Below are 16,931 nucleotides of genomic sequence, written 5' to 3' on the forward strand. Positions count from 1 at the left end.
TACCAAGATCATTAATACATGGGTTGGAAGAAAAATGCGATGCTAGCAGGTCAGCTTTATCCTTGGCTGAAGTAACAGAACCATCTGGTTTTGACAGAGGTGGGAGCAGAGATGGGCAAAAGTTGCAGCCAATAGCTTTGGCAAGAGACCAGAATGCTCTGCTACCATTAAGGCAAGTTTTCTTCTCTTAGCCTGATCAAAATCTAGTTTGGACTGATTAATAACCGCTTTACAATTGTTGCGAGCTTTGGTGTAAGCCGAAAATGAAACTGAAGAATTGGAAACAAGCCAATTACGATATGCAACTTTCTTCTCTTGAACAGCATTAGCACATTTAACGGAAAACCATGGTTTAGATAAAGGGCGAGATTTTAAAGTGGAGTGTGGAATATAGGATTCCATTCCTACAAGAATAATTTCACTGACATGATCTGAGCAAACGTTGACATCAGAAGTTTTGAAACAGTAATCCAACCAATGAAAAGAAAAGAAATCTCGCAGGTCATCCCATTTCGCATTCATGTAACGCAAAACAACACAAGGTTGGGAATAGCCGTGAGATAAAGGCTCCACAGGAGAAGAGACAATCGCCAAGTTGTGATCTGAGGTGCCTAAAGGACCACTCGTTTCGACCGTGTACTTAGAAGGGTTGTTTGTGAGAAAAAGATCAAGCATGTTGGCTGTATGGTTAGGATTGTCCAGTATTCTGGTAGGTAAATGAAAAACCTCATCTCTACCAGTTAGGTCGGCGTGACTAGAAAATGGATAACAGCTGGAGTTGTATACATTAAAATCACCAAGGAAAATTATCTCGCTGTTAGGAAAGTTGGACTGGAGAAAGTCAAGTTGCAAAGAAAGGAAGTCAAAGAGCTCCAAGTGATTAGTGGTGTTGGGAGAACGGTAGAGACAACAGATGAATTTGACACAATGAGGTAGAGAGATTTTAAGCCAGAGAAGATCGAAAAGAGGAGATTCCAAATTACCAAGTCTCTGACTCGGAATATCAGAACGGACATATGCACAAGTACCACCTTTGAGACAAAAGGAATCATACAGCCAATAATTTGGGCAACTGAGATGAGCAGTAGTTGAATCAACCGATAAAGAATCGTAAAAAGTACATGGGGGTTTGTAAGACTGCAAGTGGAAATGGACATCGTTGAGATTATAACTGAGTCCACATATATTTGTGAAATGAACTACGAAGTGTTCCCAGTTCATTTCACCTAATAAATACTAAAAACAACAATGAAGTTTCAAAGCACTGAACCCGGCAGAATTTCATTAATAATATTAGTCCAAGAAGAGCAGTGCCCACTCTCTATCTTCTCCTACTCAACCATCCCTTTATTCGTAGCAGTAACTTGCCCTTAATGCTACACTGCCATAAATTGTACAGCAGTCTTTCACATGGAACAGTAGCAAAAGCTTTTCTGAAATCTAACCATATGATATTAAAATTATTTTGTGCATCCAGTTCCTTTGTTACTATATTGTAGTACCCAGTCAAACTGGTCAGAAAAATTCCCCCCCCCCCCCACTTTATGGACTAGAAAAACATTTTACATACCTCTAACCAATAGGGGACCTCCTCTAAATCTAAGGATACTTTCATAATTATGGCTAATGGTTTGCTTACCTCTTTTTCTGCTTCTTTTAATATAATTGGATAGATACCATCAGCCCCAGGCGACTTACTTACTTTTAGCTTCTCTTTCTCTTCCACTTTTTTCTCAGTTATCACAAAATCATTTAGTTTGCAGTTAAACTTCTGGTATTCCTATCCTTAAAAAAACTTCTTCACACAAGTAAATATAGAGATGCAAAATATTTCTTTAGCTTGTCAGCCACCAAGAAATGTGAAGCAACAAGATCATTAATAATTACAGCATTCATATCTAGCAAGCCAAGTTCTTCAACTGGCTAGTGGCACTTCAATATGTTTTACATCAGCACCCCATTTATATCCATTCCATTTTGCCAGAATATTTAGCCTTATTTGACTTTAAACATACTGTGTTCATTATTTATTAATAAAAAGGCTACTGTTCATGAAAATTGGTGGAATTTCAGTGAAGCAATATGAAAAATCTTCATGTTGGCTCATCAACTGTGCATGATGCAAAGACCAATATAAAGCTGTTTAAATTATTTGCAAAAAGTGACACAATGAAAGGAAAGACAGAAAACAGTGTATTGTATATTAGTATGTGCAGGAAATCTTCACACTGAAGTGAGCCAAGATTGCTGAAATGAGAACAACATTGGATTATGCTCCCCAAGGGCTGAATCAGACAGGCATGGGTTAGCTCCTCTGCTAGACAACTCTGCACTGACAACTTGCTAACCCTTTTAGGGTGTAAACACTGCTGGCCATTATGGTGAAAGATTGCTGGCACTCTGGATACTGCTGGCACTTTGGCTCACCTGATGTCTGTTAAACCCCAAACAACAGTTTTGTATAATATATATATAAACCAGAAAATGCTGTATAATCAGGTACAGAATACTGGTAGGCAAAAGTACACTAGAGAATTTGATTTCATTTACAAATTTAAAAACAGTTGTGCCTTTCAAACGCCATGTTAGCAACAGATGGTTAATGTTTAGCTCAGTGTATGATACAGTGTGCAGTACAGTACTATGTGCAATAATTACAGCCTCTTTTTTCATTCTTTGAACAGAAAATTTCAAGATCTAGCAAGACAGATTTTGGAGGTTAACATGTTCTCTGCATCAACACATATAAATGTTCAACAATACCCCAAGTGGTGTGCCATAATATATACAGGTAGTCATTCTTAAGCAGTCAATTTGTTGTGTAAAACAAGTTGTGTAAAAAAGGCACTGCTTGATTCTGTTGGTGTGCCCTGAATGAACTCTGGGTATTTAGCATCAATAATTTTTTTTATGTTTAAAGCTTGGTACACATTTTTCTTTGTTTTTTATTTATTTGTATTGAGGTTAGCTTCCGTATATGGAATAAACTTTTGATAAAAATTTGAATTATATTCTGATATAGAGCTCAGCTCAAAAGTAAGTGTTCACTTTTAGCTATAAATTCCAAAGTTTTACTTTACAACCATTATTTTCCAATAATTTTTGGAATTTTGTTATTTCTCAACATTTAAACATTAAAGCACACTGAATGGGCTCTCTCAAATACAGATGGCAGTGAACACGTTAAACTGTATAATTATACTGTATAATATCAAAAATTTTTTCAGGAAAACATCACATTTTACATTATACTTTCCAGATATTCCTAAATTTTGCTATATGAGACCCATTCCAAGATTTCCCAAAAATATACCATGATAAATCTCCAATAAATGGGAAATTGCATACAAATACCTAGAAGTAGTATAGAAGTTCTGACATGTTCATCCCCTGTGACAGTATATATAGTTTTGCCACTCATCAGAAAACATCTAAGTTCAAATCACGTGAAGGGACTGGAGAAATTATTAGGCAAAAGTAGTCACCAATCTCACTCCTCCCTCATAAGTTACTCTGGGTTTCTCAGCCTGCAAAACATGCAAATTGGCCCATGAACAAACACTTGCACAGACATCATATAAAAAAAAAAAAAAAAACGTGCAATGCCACCTTAAAATGCTGCACTATAAAACCAACAATAACTGATATGTTTAGAATTTGACATACTGCTGTCAAGGATATGCCCATGTTTGCAAAACAATTTTTTGGTTGATCATTGTGCAAATAAATAAAAATATACGTACCTAAAAACATACAAAAATCCTCAAAAAGCAATGACTTTTATGCACATACCGAGAACATTTTGTTCCTGTGCATCCACCATATCACCCGTTCATTCCTCCAATAAGCACATGGCAACAAGCAGTCCTTCAGCTACATTATACAGTATATCGATAGCCTATGTAATATGTATGTAAAAAAAAGAATAAATGCCAGATTCCTATTCAATTTTAATGAAATTTGGGATGGCTCAACAGATCTTTCTAAAAAGCTAAATATAAAATTTCATGAAAATATGTCCATTAGGAGTTCAGCTGTTATATGCATAGAAACACAGTGAGACAATAGACACTTTAAGCATAAATATGGCAATGTACCTAAAAAAGGCATTGACAGCAATTTATTCCTTATTCTTTTCCTTATTCCTTATTCCTTATTCAATAAAATTATCTTTCTGTGACTTTTTTTAGCAACTAAACTTCAAAGCAATGAAAAATTAGAATATTAAGAAACATTGCTCTTTGCCAGATTTTTTTCTGTTTATTATTATTATTATCATCATCAGCATTTCTTATGAAAGACATTCCTTAAATCATGGATGGCTTTTGCTTGTAAAAAATAGCGTGCCTAACCAGGGGTACCTACAAATAGGAATAGTCATTTCCCAATATCTAAAATTGAGACTGACAAACAGTAACTTCCAAAAATAATTAACAAATAATCAAGATAAGAACTTTGCCAAATATTTATACTCTTGTGAAAAATTACCACTCTGAAAACATTAATACAATATTTTTAAATATGCAAGTAATTTAAACAACTTATAAAATTCTTCATAAGAAGAATATATAATGAAATTAGGGCACTGATCTGCAGGATTTTATAAAATTTTCATCTATCCTGAGTAAACTGCTTCCCATACTATATATGGGAAGCAGTAACCCCAGAGTAACGTATCAACTCTGTGGTACTACACTGACAGTGGTAGAGAATGAAAAGGACCTGGGAGTAATTCTGCATGCAGATATGAAGTTTTCTGAGCAGTGCAGATGGTCTGCAAGAATAGCTCATGGTGTTTTGTCAATGATATACAGGAATTTTTCTAGCAGGGATAAGGAGGTGATTATCCCCTTGTATAAGACAATGGTCAGGCTACACCTTGAGTACTGTATACAGGTCTGGAGGCCTCATTTTAAGAAGGATGTAGAGCTGTTGGAATGAGTACAGAGAAGGGCAACAAGATTAGTGAATGAAACGAAGGGTTGCTCTTACGAAGAAAGGCTTAAGTTTTGCAGATTTCAGTGTCTGGAGACTAGGCACCTGCAAGGTCTGATTGAGGTGTATAAAGCCTTGAATGGTTTGAGCATGCTCAATGCTGATGGGATTCTTCCTCTTGCTCAGAATAATCACCTGAGAGGGCATATATTCAAATTGAAGAAAGACAGTTGTAGGATAGATGTGCGGAAGTTTGCCTTTAGCCAGCGAGTAGTTGATTGGTGGAACAGACTTCCATCTTTTGTTGTGGAAGTTGATAACCTAAATAAATTTAAGGCTGAGCTGGACAGGTATTTGAAATGAATGGAGGGGTGAAATGGGAGTGTTTTTTTTTGGCTGATGCTGTATAAGTTTGCTTTCTTTCATCGTATGCCTCTTCTAATGCTAAAAGAGTATTAATTCAGTAATATAACCATATTACAAGGTTGAATATAACCAATAACTTAATTAAACCACTTTAAAATCTCTATAGGAAACAACTTTGAAGATTTTTATTAGCTCATATCAATGAAGTAAACAGTTGAAAAAAAAAGTCCTGATACTGAAAAATTCACTTATAGGACATATGACACTTGGAATTGCTAAAAAAAAAAAAAAGTCTCCAGAAAGCATGGAAAAAAACTGTTTATATATGCAAGGGTGAAGGGGGAGGGATGCCTAGATAGAGTTATGTAAGAGAATAAATGAAGTGGAATGATGACAAATCAGATTAAATTCCTAAGAGGGAATTGTTTGAAACTAAAAATGAAGGAGTTCAAGAAGAAAACAAGGATGAAGATCAAAGGGTGTGGTCACATGTAGAGGATTTCAAATGACTAGATGTTGCAATGCCATGGTTAGAGAGGTAGAAAGAGTATAAGCCTTCTCATATGATTTGAAACTATTGCGATTTATTTATCTACAAAAAAGGAAACCTTCCTTAATGCAGTTATCAATAATCCACCTGTCACAAAGGACATTTCTGAAATTTTAAATATTGCATTGCATTTTATATTACTGCATGAATGTTTTTAAATGTAATGCATGTCCAAAATGCATATACTGTACCTACTTTGCAGTACTGCAACAAGCTTTTTTTGAATATCTGAGCCATCCTTGGTTCTCATTAGTCCAGTTATCATTATGTACATTTTCATAAATGTTTCTAGTTCTTGATCAGTCTGCTACTTGCTAAAACCATACAGGCATGTTGAGCCAGCACAGGCCACCCAGTGCAAACAGTCCCACCAGGCCAATGGTCTAGACCCAGGGAAGCTGACCTACCTGCCCTCCCACACCTCCTCTGAACACTTCTTGAAGTAATACTGTATTAAACAATTAACAGTCAACCACCTGTTAAGCAATATGCTATCCTCCAATGACTTATTTTTAGACAGTTCCTACTTAGTCTATAAATCATTAAAGAAAATTATTAATTTATGTAATGTGGATATTACTGCTTTTTTTATATATATATATATATATATATATATATATATATATATATATATATATATATATATATATATATATATATATACACACACACACACACACAAATTCACTAAAACCAGATATTCAAACAAAGGTCAAGTTTTAAAATTGATATAAAAATGCTTTGGCATTACTCTTCTTTTTTGTCGCTTTTTATGTACTAGCTGTAATCCTTTCTAGCAATCGGGGATCTACTACAAGATGAAGTCACATAATCTTGGAAAACTTGCTGAACTGATTAAGTTGTTAGTAAGTTATCAATTAATTTTAGATTTAATTTTACATGCCAGAAGGCAAATTCAAAGTGTACAAATAGACTAAAGCCCATGATAAAGTAAATAAAAGCAGTACAATAGTAATGAAAATATCTCATCCTTGATATTCAACAAAAGTTGATGAACTGTCATTGAGATATAATAAACAGATTTTAATTTTGTGAAATCACATAAAAACAAACCTGACAAAAAAAAATTTTTTTTTTTTTTTGAATAGTTTGTTACATGATTAATATCTCTCATGAAATTAACTTTTTTTTTCCTCTCTCTTTCTCCCCCCTCATGATCAGTATTTAAATAACATATGCAATGAGGCAAAAAATAAGAAGACTATGTTGGAAGACTATATTGGCACACTACAAAAATAATAAGGTCATTAAATCTTATGAATGAATGGCATCATTTTATTACAGTGAGTTGCCTACTGCAAAGAAAATATGATTTCAACTTGGCTATCATAGCTGAAAGTTTTGTTCAGAATTATTACATCCATAACCATTAGATTCAACTGCTCTGACATTGTTTAGTACAAATGTCATCATTACTACATAGGTGAATTTTTAGACAAATCAAAGCTTGTATATTTCTCTAAAGGGAAAGTGTTACTTATCCTAAGAATAAGAGGAAAGCAACTCATTGTGAACAATTTCACAATATGAGATGGTATAATAATGATGGCTAGGGTACAAACTTTGGTTTGTCTGAAAATTGAACTATGTAGTAATGATGCATTTTCACTAAACAGTCATGTCATAGTTTAAGACTTTATGCCCTAAATTTTTATTATTCAAATTTCCATTGAAAAAAACAAAACAAAACAAAGGGTAGATGCTGACCATGGCTCCTGTGCACATGACCTAAAGCAATCCACTATTCGAATGCCTCCAATGAAAACAACCTTCATCCACGAAACACATGATGTTGAGTATATGAAACTGAGCTTTATTTCTTACCATGGATAAGAAATCTCGAAAACGATTTCTTCAAACGGGCTCTTCAAATTTTTCATTAAACTTTGTGGTAATGAGTGGGAGCGAACACTCTTTATTTAAATAATAAATCTTAAACGTTAGAAAAAAAAATAATTCAACTCCAAAAGACTGATAGTAGTTTTCTCTTACATTTTCAGTAATAAGTTTGTTACTAAAAGAACTGTATAAATCAGTACTGAAGTGCCATGCAAATGCTTAATTTATTATATGAATCAAGCAATCAAGTACACAGTAATAGCCACATTTTGTAAAAACACACACAAAATAAATAAATATGAAACTAAGAGTCCTGCAACATTAGCGAAATTGTATAAAGTTAAAAGCCAAGAAAAAGGCACACGGCTAGTTCTCCGCCCCGTTGTTTACGTTCTATTCCAAGGCTACACGGTGCACACGATCGCTTTCACTGCCGTCTAGTTCCTGCCTGAGGAAAGGAACGGCTCCGATTATAACTTCCACCGTTTCTAAACTACTATTAGTGAGCAAGCACTTCGTGTAAATAAAGATCATCAATATTATCACATTTAAACATTTTCGCATTTCGGCCTAAGCTTTTGAGCATCAAGCGTTTTAAATATAATCCTGCATTTCATCTCACGTACTACTATACTCGAACTGCAGTCTAACGGTATACGAGACAAACGGCTCAGCGCATGAAAAGATTAAAGCTGCATGAATGTAATTCTCGGTGTAGGACGTTTCAAGAAGAAGAAAGTAGAGAGCTACTGTTCTGTATTTTAGATGCTCACACGAAATCTACACAACTCTTAAAATGCAAGTTAAGCCTATTCTTGTTAACTTAAATAACAGTATATCATTCTTACCATGCCTAACGCCTCCAACTTGGCTTCGATCTCCCCTGCATCATGCTCCTATTTTACACTTACACTTACACTTCCAAGCGCGGACTGCTTCGATGTAAATGTGTTCTCCAATGGAAGATCAATCGTCATGTATCGATCCAAGCGTCCCAGAAACCGCGTGCAAATCACTGGTGGTAAAAGCCCACAGCTGTGGCGTAGTAAAATATTTTGCTGCTGTTGCAATCCTTGCTTGCGACTATTTCGCGCATGCCAATCAAACTAAGATAGCCAATCAACATTCAGTTTTTGAACGCCTTAGTACTTTCATTTAATGACGTATTAGGGTGGATTCTTCTTACTGATGGGAAGTGCATCAGTTCATTATAGTATTTTTGAATGTTTTAAAAAGAAGCCCATTATAAATTAATGATGCGTGTTAAAAATTCTGTAGAATTTAAAGATAAATGAACTTCTTGTATCACAATAAAGTTTTTTTTTTATATCAGTTACACGAGTTTATACAAAAATAGATTAATACTTTTTAACATAACTTGACAATACTGAGCTTATGAAAACTACTTACGAGGAGTAAGTACACTACCTAACAAAAAACTGAAAACAGCCGCTTGTCTAATTATCGCTTTTCTTTATTCATCGGCAATCTGTCTCAATTAATAACTGATTTGTAGTACATAGAAGAAGATTTCCATATTTGTAACGCCTGATGATGAGACAGTATTGTCTCGAAACGTAGCCTTATAATTATTAATAGTACGTATTGAAGTGCCCTCATAGTCTCATTAAAATTCGTAATACATTATCACGTAGTATACGATTGCTTATACTATACGTTAATCAGTACTTATTTCATTATTATTAATGATTGAGATAAATAGAAAATTTTTGAGATTAAGAAGCAAAATTCAAAAATTGTCTACTCGCATTGTCTACTCTAAACAGGTCCACTTATGGAAGGAAACTTCCATAAGTGGATCTGTTTCAATGTAATCACAAAACATCAAAAATATAGTTCTTCAATAATTCATTTTTGCAATATAACTATATAGTGCGGTAAAATAGAAGCGAAACAATATTAAAATGAGTATTGAATTACCTAAAGGAACCCAGAAAATACTTTGTAACAATATATTTAAAAATTTGAATACTTCGAATTTCTCAAAGTTTAGAAGTGACAGGATTTCCATTAACATCCCACAATAATATTTTTTACAAAAAAAAAAAAAAAAAAAAAAAAAAAAATGCTATTTTTCAAATTATAAAATTCAGATTCAAATTCAAGTCAAAATAAAAATTATGCTTACAGTTTGTATGTGGTTGGTAGGAGCTCACATCTGGTGAGTGTGGGCTTGGCACACCCAGGGTCCTGAGCTGGATATCATCATTCTTCTTTCTTGGTGATTCCTCTCCCTCTCTCTCTCTCTCAGGGTAACTTGGAAATTTTTTTTGGCTGGTGCAGCATAAGCCTCAGGCTTACTTGAACTATATGGCTAATAATAATAATCTGGATGTAGCACCAAAGCTGAGCTGTAGAAAACCGCAAGGGAAAGGAGAAAAATATATTTATAAAGAAAATTAATTTTTTTCTACATGCCAGTGTGGAAATAGTGATGTTACTATGAAGCTTCTCGGGTCTCTGCTGTCCCCTCTTCATGAACTCATGCGGTAGTTACGATCGCTGTCCATACAAAAAAGTGTGGGGAAAAGCCTGATTAGAATTCACGTCAAGACGAGAGGAGCTTTTACACACCCTGGTTAAATTAACCTGTCTCAGTGCGAGCGTTTAGAAAGTTAAGCCCTAAGACACTTATTTTAGAATCCCTACTAACACAAAATTCTTTAGCGATTTAAGTAAACAGCAATACATTCATTAATTATTTATTATATTTCTTAAAATTACCTTCACATTTAGTTGACAGTTCAAATTTCCGAACTTTGCAACTATCACATTGAGAACGTGGCGCTTTATCCTATAGGCAAAAATGACATCTGCCTAGGTCCCGATTAGAAAAGGGGAGGGGGGGGGAAGGTCCAAAATCACTGTTTCAAAAACTCATTGCTGCTTTTTTAACTAATATTTTTAAGTGATTTTTTTTTTTATCGGAAACTGAACTTTCTAACTGCCAAGGTCAATGAACTTTACTTGAAGGTTAATTAGAAAATTATGTTTTTTTCAAAAATGGTTTTACCAATTTTGGTGAAATTTTATATTTAGTTATTATGTCATATAATTTGTTTGTTTTGCTGTCACAATAAAATGAAACTGAAGATGTTCTTTATTAGTTTTTTCTTTAGATGAGACCCCCAAATTCCATTTTACCTTGGGCCCCATGAAGGTATAATGCGCCACTGCATCGAAAGGCTGTAACCGATATATTTAAATGTCGTTATAGTTATTGCAAATATAGTAGATAGATTTCTAAGGCCAGTCAAGGTGTTTCATTAGTTATTCAGTGACACATTGACGCTACAATTTCACCCCTTCTCATCAAGAAATGCAGTGCTTACATACGCACTCGGTACCATGAATTATACTGGTGAAAGGCATGCGTGTGAAGAGAGCAGATAATTAGAGAATACAATTTCTATCCACAGCAAGAATTTATTTTTTAACTTTCCTTTTGGCTGTGGTGAAGTGAAATTCTGAAAATGAATATTTCACCTTTTGGGTCCACCAAATATTTAGTTAGGCACGCCTATGCAAACCCCCCTCTCTCCCCCCAACCACCTCCACCAAAAACTTGAGGCGCCTCCGTAGCCAGGTGGGAAGGAGCAGCAGTGCGTAGCACATGCTTCTTGATTAGACCGGGGTTCGAGCCCGTCACCACCAAATACGGAGGATGCGGAAAGGTCAGGGAATGACCACCGCATATCCAGGAGCAATATGGCCTTAGTTGCTAATGCTCCTAAAAAAAAAAAAAAAAAAAACTTGAATTTTTTCATGCAGCAAAACAACCAAACCGATTATTGAAGGTAGTAGACGCTTGATAAGTCATATAACAAAAATAAATATGTGGAATCTGTAGAATACTTGAATTTCCCAGAAATCTCATCCAGTAGGTTGAGAGAGAGCCAGCACGAGTCTTAGGTCAATAGCTTCACTGTGCTCAACCGCCTTTTTCTCTGCAGGGGGACAGATTGGTGTCCTATCCCTCTTCACAATATCCGAGCCCAGTGAAGCTCACCTGCATCTCCCGATGCTCTTGACCTCATCATAACACCCTTTCTTGCTGCATACTAGCTAAATTTCAGTAATCCTTTAGTTTTACTGCTCATCGGTTAATTTTAACATTCTTCCCCATGCCTATTTTTTTATTTGGAAGGAAAAAATCATTAGATTCACTCACATAAAACTTTTAACTTTTGCAGACTTATCTCCGGTTTCATTTAGCTTGTTACATTTTTTTTTTTTTTTTTTTTTTTATTCCTTTGTTAAACTCACATATATTTTATTATTATCATTAAAATTTTGTAAACTCCTCTCGCTTGGCTGTACCGAGATATTTTATTCGATGGCAATAAATGATTACATATACATGCTACGTCTCTACTATGTCTACTGACTTTATATCTCTTGTGGTTACATAATAATTAATCTGTGAATGACATTAGTAATTCGCAGGGTCGGCCCCAAAATTTTCGAGACCATGTTTAAGAATTATTTGCGGGGCCCTGGGGTTCTGTGCAAAAATAAATATGGGTTATTTTTGTAATAGTGATTTTTTTTTTTTTTTTTATTTTACAGCTCTTGGAGTGACGATAGTGTGGGTAATTAAGACGGCGGTAGGGTTCGTTGATAGAAATGCAGAAAAGACACGGATCATATTATTTAGACCATTTGAGCCCTGTTCAACAGAATCGGCTGAATATGCTTGTGGCCGGCCCTGGTAATTCGCGTACTGATATTCGTTTCATATTATAAATTATATATATTATAATATTTGTAAAATAATGAAAGGAGTTTACCTCAATATAGTACATAGAACACTTCCGCATGATACTCTCAAGAAATTAAAACGAAAAAAATCGAAAACTTACATTAGAGTAAAAAATAAATAATAAAATCCAATTTAACAATTCAAATCAATTAAAACATCGTAATAAAATTACAAGTCAGTTACTATATGCAGTGCGTTACATTTCGGGAGCATTCGATTTTTTTTTTTAATTGACTGATTTTTTATTTTTCTGTGATTAATACTGTTATCAACACTTATCTCCTTATCAATTAATTACTAAGATTATAGCTTTATAGAACACTTAATAAAACTCTATAGTTTTACGTTCGATAAACTTAACCCTTCAATATTTAAAATTGTATAATGTTTATTACTCTTTTCCAATATACTTTTAAGTCTCTTTTCTCTCTAGATAAGTGTATCTCTTCACAGGCAATACCATGATCACGGGCCTTTCATAACAATATACGCAAGGGGTGTACGAACTGTCTAAAGCTAACGATACTGCATTAAAACTACATATAATTTATGAATTTAATAATTACAGAATTTCTATTGATCAGATTTTAATAATTAAGAATTTATATTGGTCAGATTTTAATAAAATTTGGAACGGCTCAAGAAATAATTTTAAAATGCCAAAACAAAATTTCATGAAAATCTGTCCGCTGGGAGTCCCTCTGTTACATGCGGGCGAAGAGAGAGAGAGAGAGAGAGAGAGACGGATATGGTGAAAACAATAATCACATATATATGCAAATGTGCCTAAAAACTGTACACCGATATGAATAGGAAGGAAGGTTGAAAAGTTTCTAGCCTCTCATAGCAGGAATACTGGAAAGTTATGAAAACCCATTTATTTTTCAGCATAGTCTCCCCTTAAATCATCGCACTTTCTGGCACGATCAATTAGCTTTCGTAATTCGCTCAAATAAAATTCAAATTTGCACTCAACCAAGTTGTTGACTGCATCCATGGCATCATTGTAACCGTCAAATTTCTGTCCTTGAAAGTTCTTTTTGAAATTTGGAAACAGAAAATAGTCTGATTGAGCCAAATCCGATAGTAGGGTGCATGCTGTAATAGTTCGAACACAGTCACAAACGTTGTGTGCGCCAGTGCATTGTCATGATGCAAGATGATTCTTTTTGCCAATTTCCCACCCCAAATGTCTCCATACATTAGAATAATACCCAGCATTGATAGTGGCACCTCGTTCCGCAAGAAATCAACCATGATCACTCCTTCTGCATCCCAGAAGACGGATGCTATGACTTTCACAGCCGACTTCGCACTCGAAACACATTTTAGGAAGAGGAGAAAAGGGATGCTTCCACTGTTTCGATTGTTCTTTTGTTTCATGGTCGAAGTAGTGCACTCATGTTTCGTCCATACTGCCCCAAAACTGAGCTTCATTACCTTCAAAATGCTGCACAATCTAATGATAACACCACACTCTTTCCCTCATCTGATCTTCATTCCAGTGCTTTAGGTATCTACCTCGAAGAAACCATCTTCATTCCTGAAATATTCACCACAATATCATGAGCTCGCTCATGGAGGGGATTTTCGAGTGTTGTCTCATGTGCTTCATTGTTATTCTGCGGTCTTACACGAACCAGGTCATTAATGGCATCCATTCATGACCTGGTTCGTGTACTGTCTCGACCACGCTTAAACTCTGAAATCCACTTTTTGACTTTGGCATATGGACAAGATTTTTCTAATGTTTTCTATGTGCCTTCGTGAATTTTTTTCTGCTACATTCAATTACTGCATGGTGCTTAATTCTCTTAACAGTCGCCATCTTCATTTACCTTCCACACTTCAATGCCCTCTGTAAAGGAGAAGAATATAGTTATAAACCTGAATTTTCTATGAACGCACAAAAGGAGTCACACTAAGGACTGGCATTATTGTCTTTCACGAAAACATTTGCGATCTACATTGGAATAAAATCTTTTCAACCTCCACTCGTACAGTATACACCGATGAGCCAAAACATTATGATCACCTACCTAATATAATGCTGGTCTTCCACGTGCAAACAAAACAGCTCGTACCCGGCGAGGCATGGACACTACATGATTTCTAAATGTGTCTTGTGGTATTTGGTACCAACACGTAACCAGCAGATCCTTTAATTCCTGTAAGGTCCATGGCTGAGACGCCGCAGATCGGAGTTGCTGTTCCAATACAAACCACAGATGCTTGATGGGACTGATGTCTGTGGAATTTGGAGGTCAGGACAATACCTGGAAGTCTTCCTCATGTTCCGCAAACCAGTCTCAAACAATCCGGGCGGTGTGGCATGGCGTATTATCCACTTGAAAGACGGCACGGCCAGAAAGGAAGACCGTTGCCATTAAAGGGTGTACCTGGTCAGCAATGATGTTTAGGTAGGTGGTAGACATCAGAATGCCCGGCACATGGTTGACTGGACGCAGGATATCCCAGCAGAACATCGCCCAAAGCATGACACCGCTGCTACCGGCTTGTTTTCGTCCCACGGTGCATCCAGGCGCCACCAATTCCCCAGGTAAACGACGCAACACGTACCCGGCCGTCCACACGGTGCCACAGGAAACATGATTCATCGGGCCAGACGACCTTCTTCCAGTCAGTCAAGGTGCCGTTTCGATACTTGCGTGCCCATTAGCCAGGTGGGAAGGAGCAGCAGTGTGCAGCACACACTTCTTGATTAGATCTGGGTTCGAGCCCGTCACCCGTGAGGAATTATTACCATTTGAAAATGGAAGAAGGTTATCAAATTGTAGTAGTGTGCTTAATGATTTTGTAATAACTGAGAGCAAAGTGGAGGAGAAATTGTTGAAGTTAAACATAAGAAAGGCACCTGGGGTGGATGGGATCTATCCAGTTATTTTAAAGGAGGCGGCAAAGCAACTAAGCAAACCCTTAGCCATAATTATGAGAGCATCCTTGGACTCAGGGGAGGTTCCCACGGACTGGAGATGTGCAAATGTGTCCCCAATTCACAAAGGTGGATCGAAGGGTGACACGAGTAATTACAGACCAGTTAGTTTAACTTCTGTTCCGGGTAAAATAATGGAGTCGCTGGTTAAAGATGCATTGCAGGATCATCTAGACAAGACTGCAGCAATAATTCAAACACAGCATGGGTTTGTTAAGGGAAAGTCTTGTCTGACAAATTTGATTGGTTATTATGATGTGGTCACAAAGGAACTGGATGCAAAAAATAATTTTGATATCATATACTTGGATTTCAGGAAAGCTTTTGACACTGTTGCGCATGGAAGACTACTGTACAAATTGGAGCAGAATGGTATTAAGGGTAAGTTGCTACAATGGATAAAAGGATGGTTAAGTGGGAGAAGACAGAGGGTGGTAATCAATGGGTGCTGCTCTTCGTGGACTAATGTTATTAGTGGAGTCCCACAGGGTTCGGTGTTGGGTCCACTGCTGTTTTGTGTATTTATCAATGATATTGATGAAGGTATATCAGGCTTAATGTCGAAGTTTGCAGATGACACAAAGGTTGGCAGGGTTGTTAATGACAGTAATGGCAGTGTGCTACTGCAACAGGATCTAGATAATTTGGGCAGATGGGCTAAGAAGTGGCAACTGAAATTCAACCTTGACAAATGCAAAGTACTGCATATGGGTAGAAGTAACCCCAGAGAAACGTACCAACTGTGTGGTACTACACTTAAGGTGGTAGAAAATGAAAAAGACCTGGGAGTAATTGTGCAGCCAGATATGAAGTTTTCTGAGCAGTGCAGACAGGCTGCTAGGGCGGGTCATGGGGTTTTGTCAATGATATATAGGAATTTTGCTAGCAGGGAAAAGGAGGTGATTGTCCCTCTGTATAAGGCAATGGTCAGGCCACTGCCTTGAGTACTGCGTACAGGTCTGGAGGCCTCATTTTAGGAAGGATGTAGATTTGCTTGAGCGTGTACAGAGAAGAGCAACACGATTGGTGAGGGGAATGAAGGGATTCTCTTACCAAGAGAGGTTTAAGTTCTGCAAATTGCAGTGGCTGGAGACTAGGCACCTGCGCGGTGATCTGATTGAGGTCTATAAGGCCTTGAATGGGTTATTATTATTATTATTATTATTATTATTATTATTATTATCTGTTTATTTCCATAAGCACGCTGAATTCTGATGGGATCCTTCCACTTGTTCAGATTACCAACCTACGGGGACATAAGTTCAAATTAAGAAAGGACAGATGTAGAATAGATGTGCGGAAATTTGCCTTTAGCCAGCGGGTGGTTAATTGCTGGAACAAACTTCCATCTGTCGTTGTAGAAGTTGATAGGTTAAATAAATTTAAGGAGGAACTGGACAGGCATTTGGAGGGAATGGTGTGATTTTTTTTTTTTTTTTTTTTTTGGCTGATGCTGCATAAGCTCCTACACTTGCTTTCTTGCA

The 16,931-nt window shown here is 36.2% G+C and overlaps 1 protein-coding gene across 12 annotated transcripts in view; it reads right to left on the reverse strand.

Annotated features, from left to right (window-relative positions):
• The window catches only part of LOC150078475 (nuclear factor 1 X-type-like), a 798,656-nt gene that overhangs the window by 699,925 nt on the left and 81,800 nt on the right, over nucleotides 1-16,931 (reverse strand). For 11 of the 12 annotated variants that reach the window (XM_090384797.1, XM_090384790.1, XM_090384788.1 and 8 more), the window contains exon 1: nucleotides 8,560-8,747. The exons of the other annotated variant lie outside the window; for it this stretch is intronic. The gene's annotated coding sequence lies outside the window, so the exon portion shown is untranslated. Of the gene's footprint in view, nucleotides 1-8,559; nucleotides 8,748-16,931 lie in introns of those variants that run through there. 12 annotated transcript variants of the gene reach the window in all.

This window comes from Mastigoproctus giganteus, chromosome 11 (genome assembly GCF_048544385.1).
Source record: "Mastigoproctus giganteus isolate SK-2022 chromosome 11, ASM4854438v1, whole genome shotgun sequence".
In the NCBI taxonomy this organism is placed as follows: domain Eukaryota; kingdom Metazoa; phylum Arthropoda; class Arachnida; order Uropygi; family Thelyphonidae; genus Mastigoproctus; species Mastigoproctus giganteus.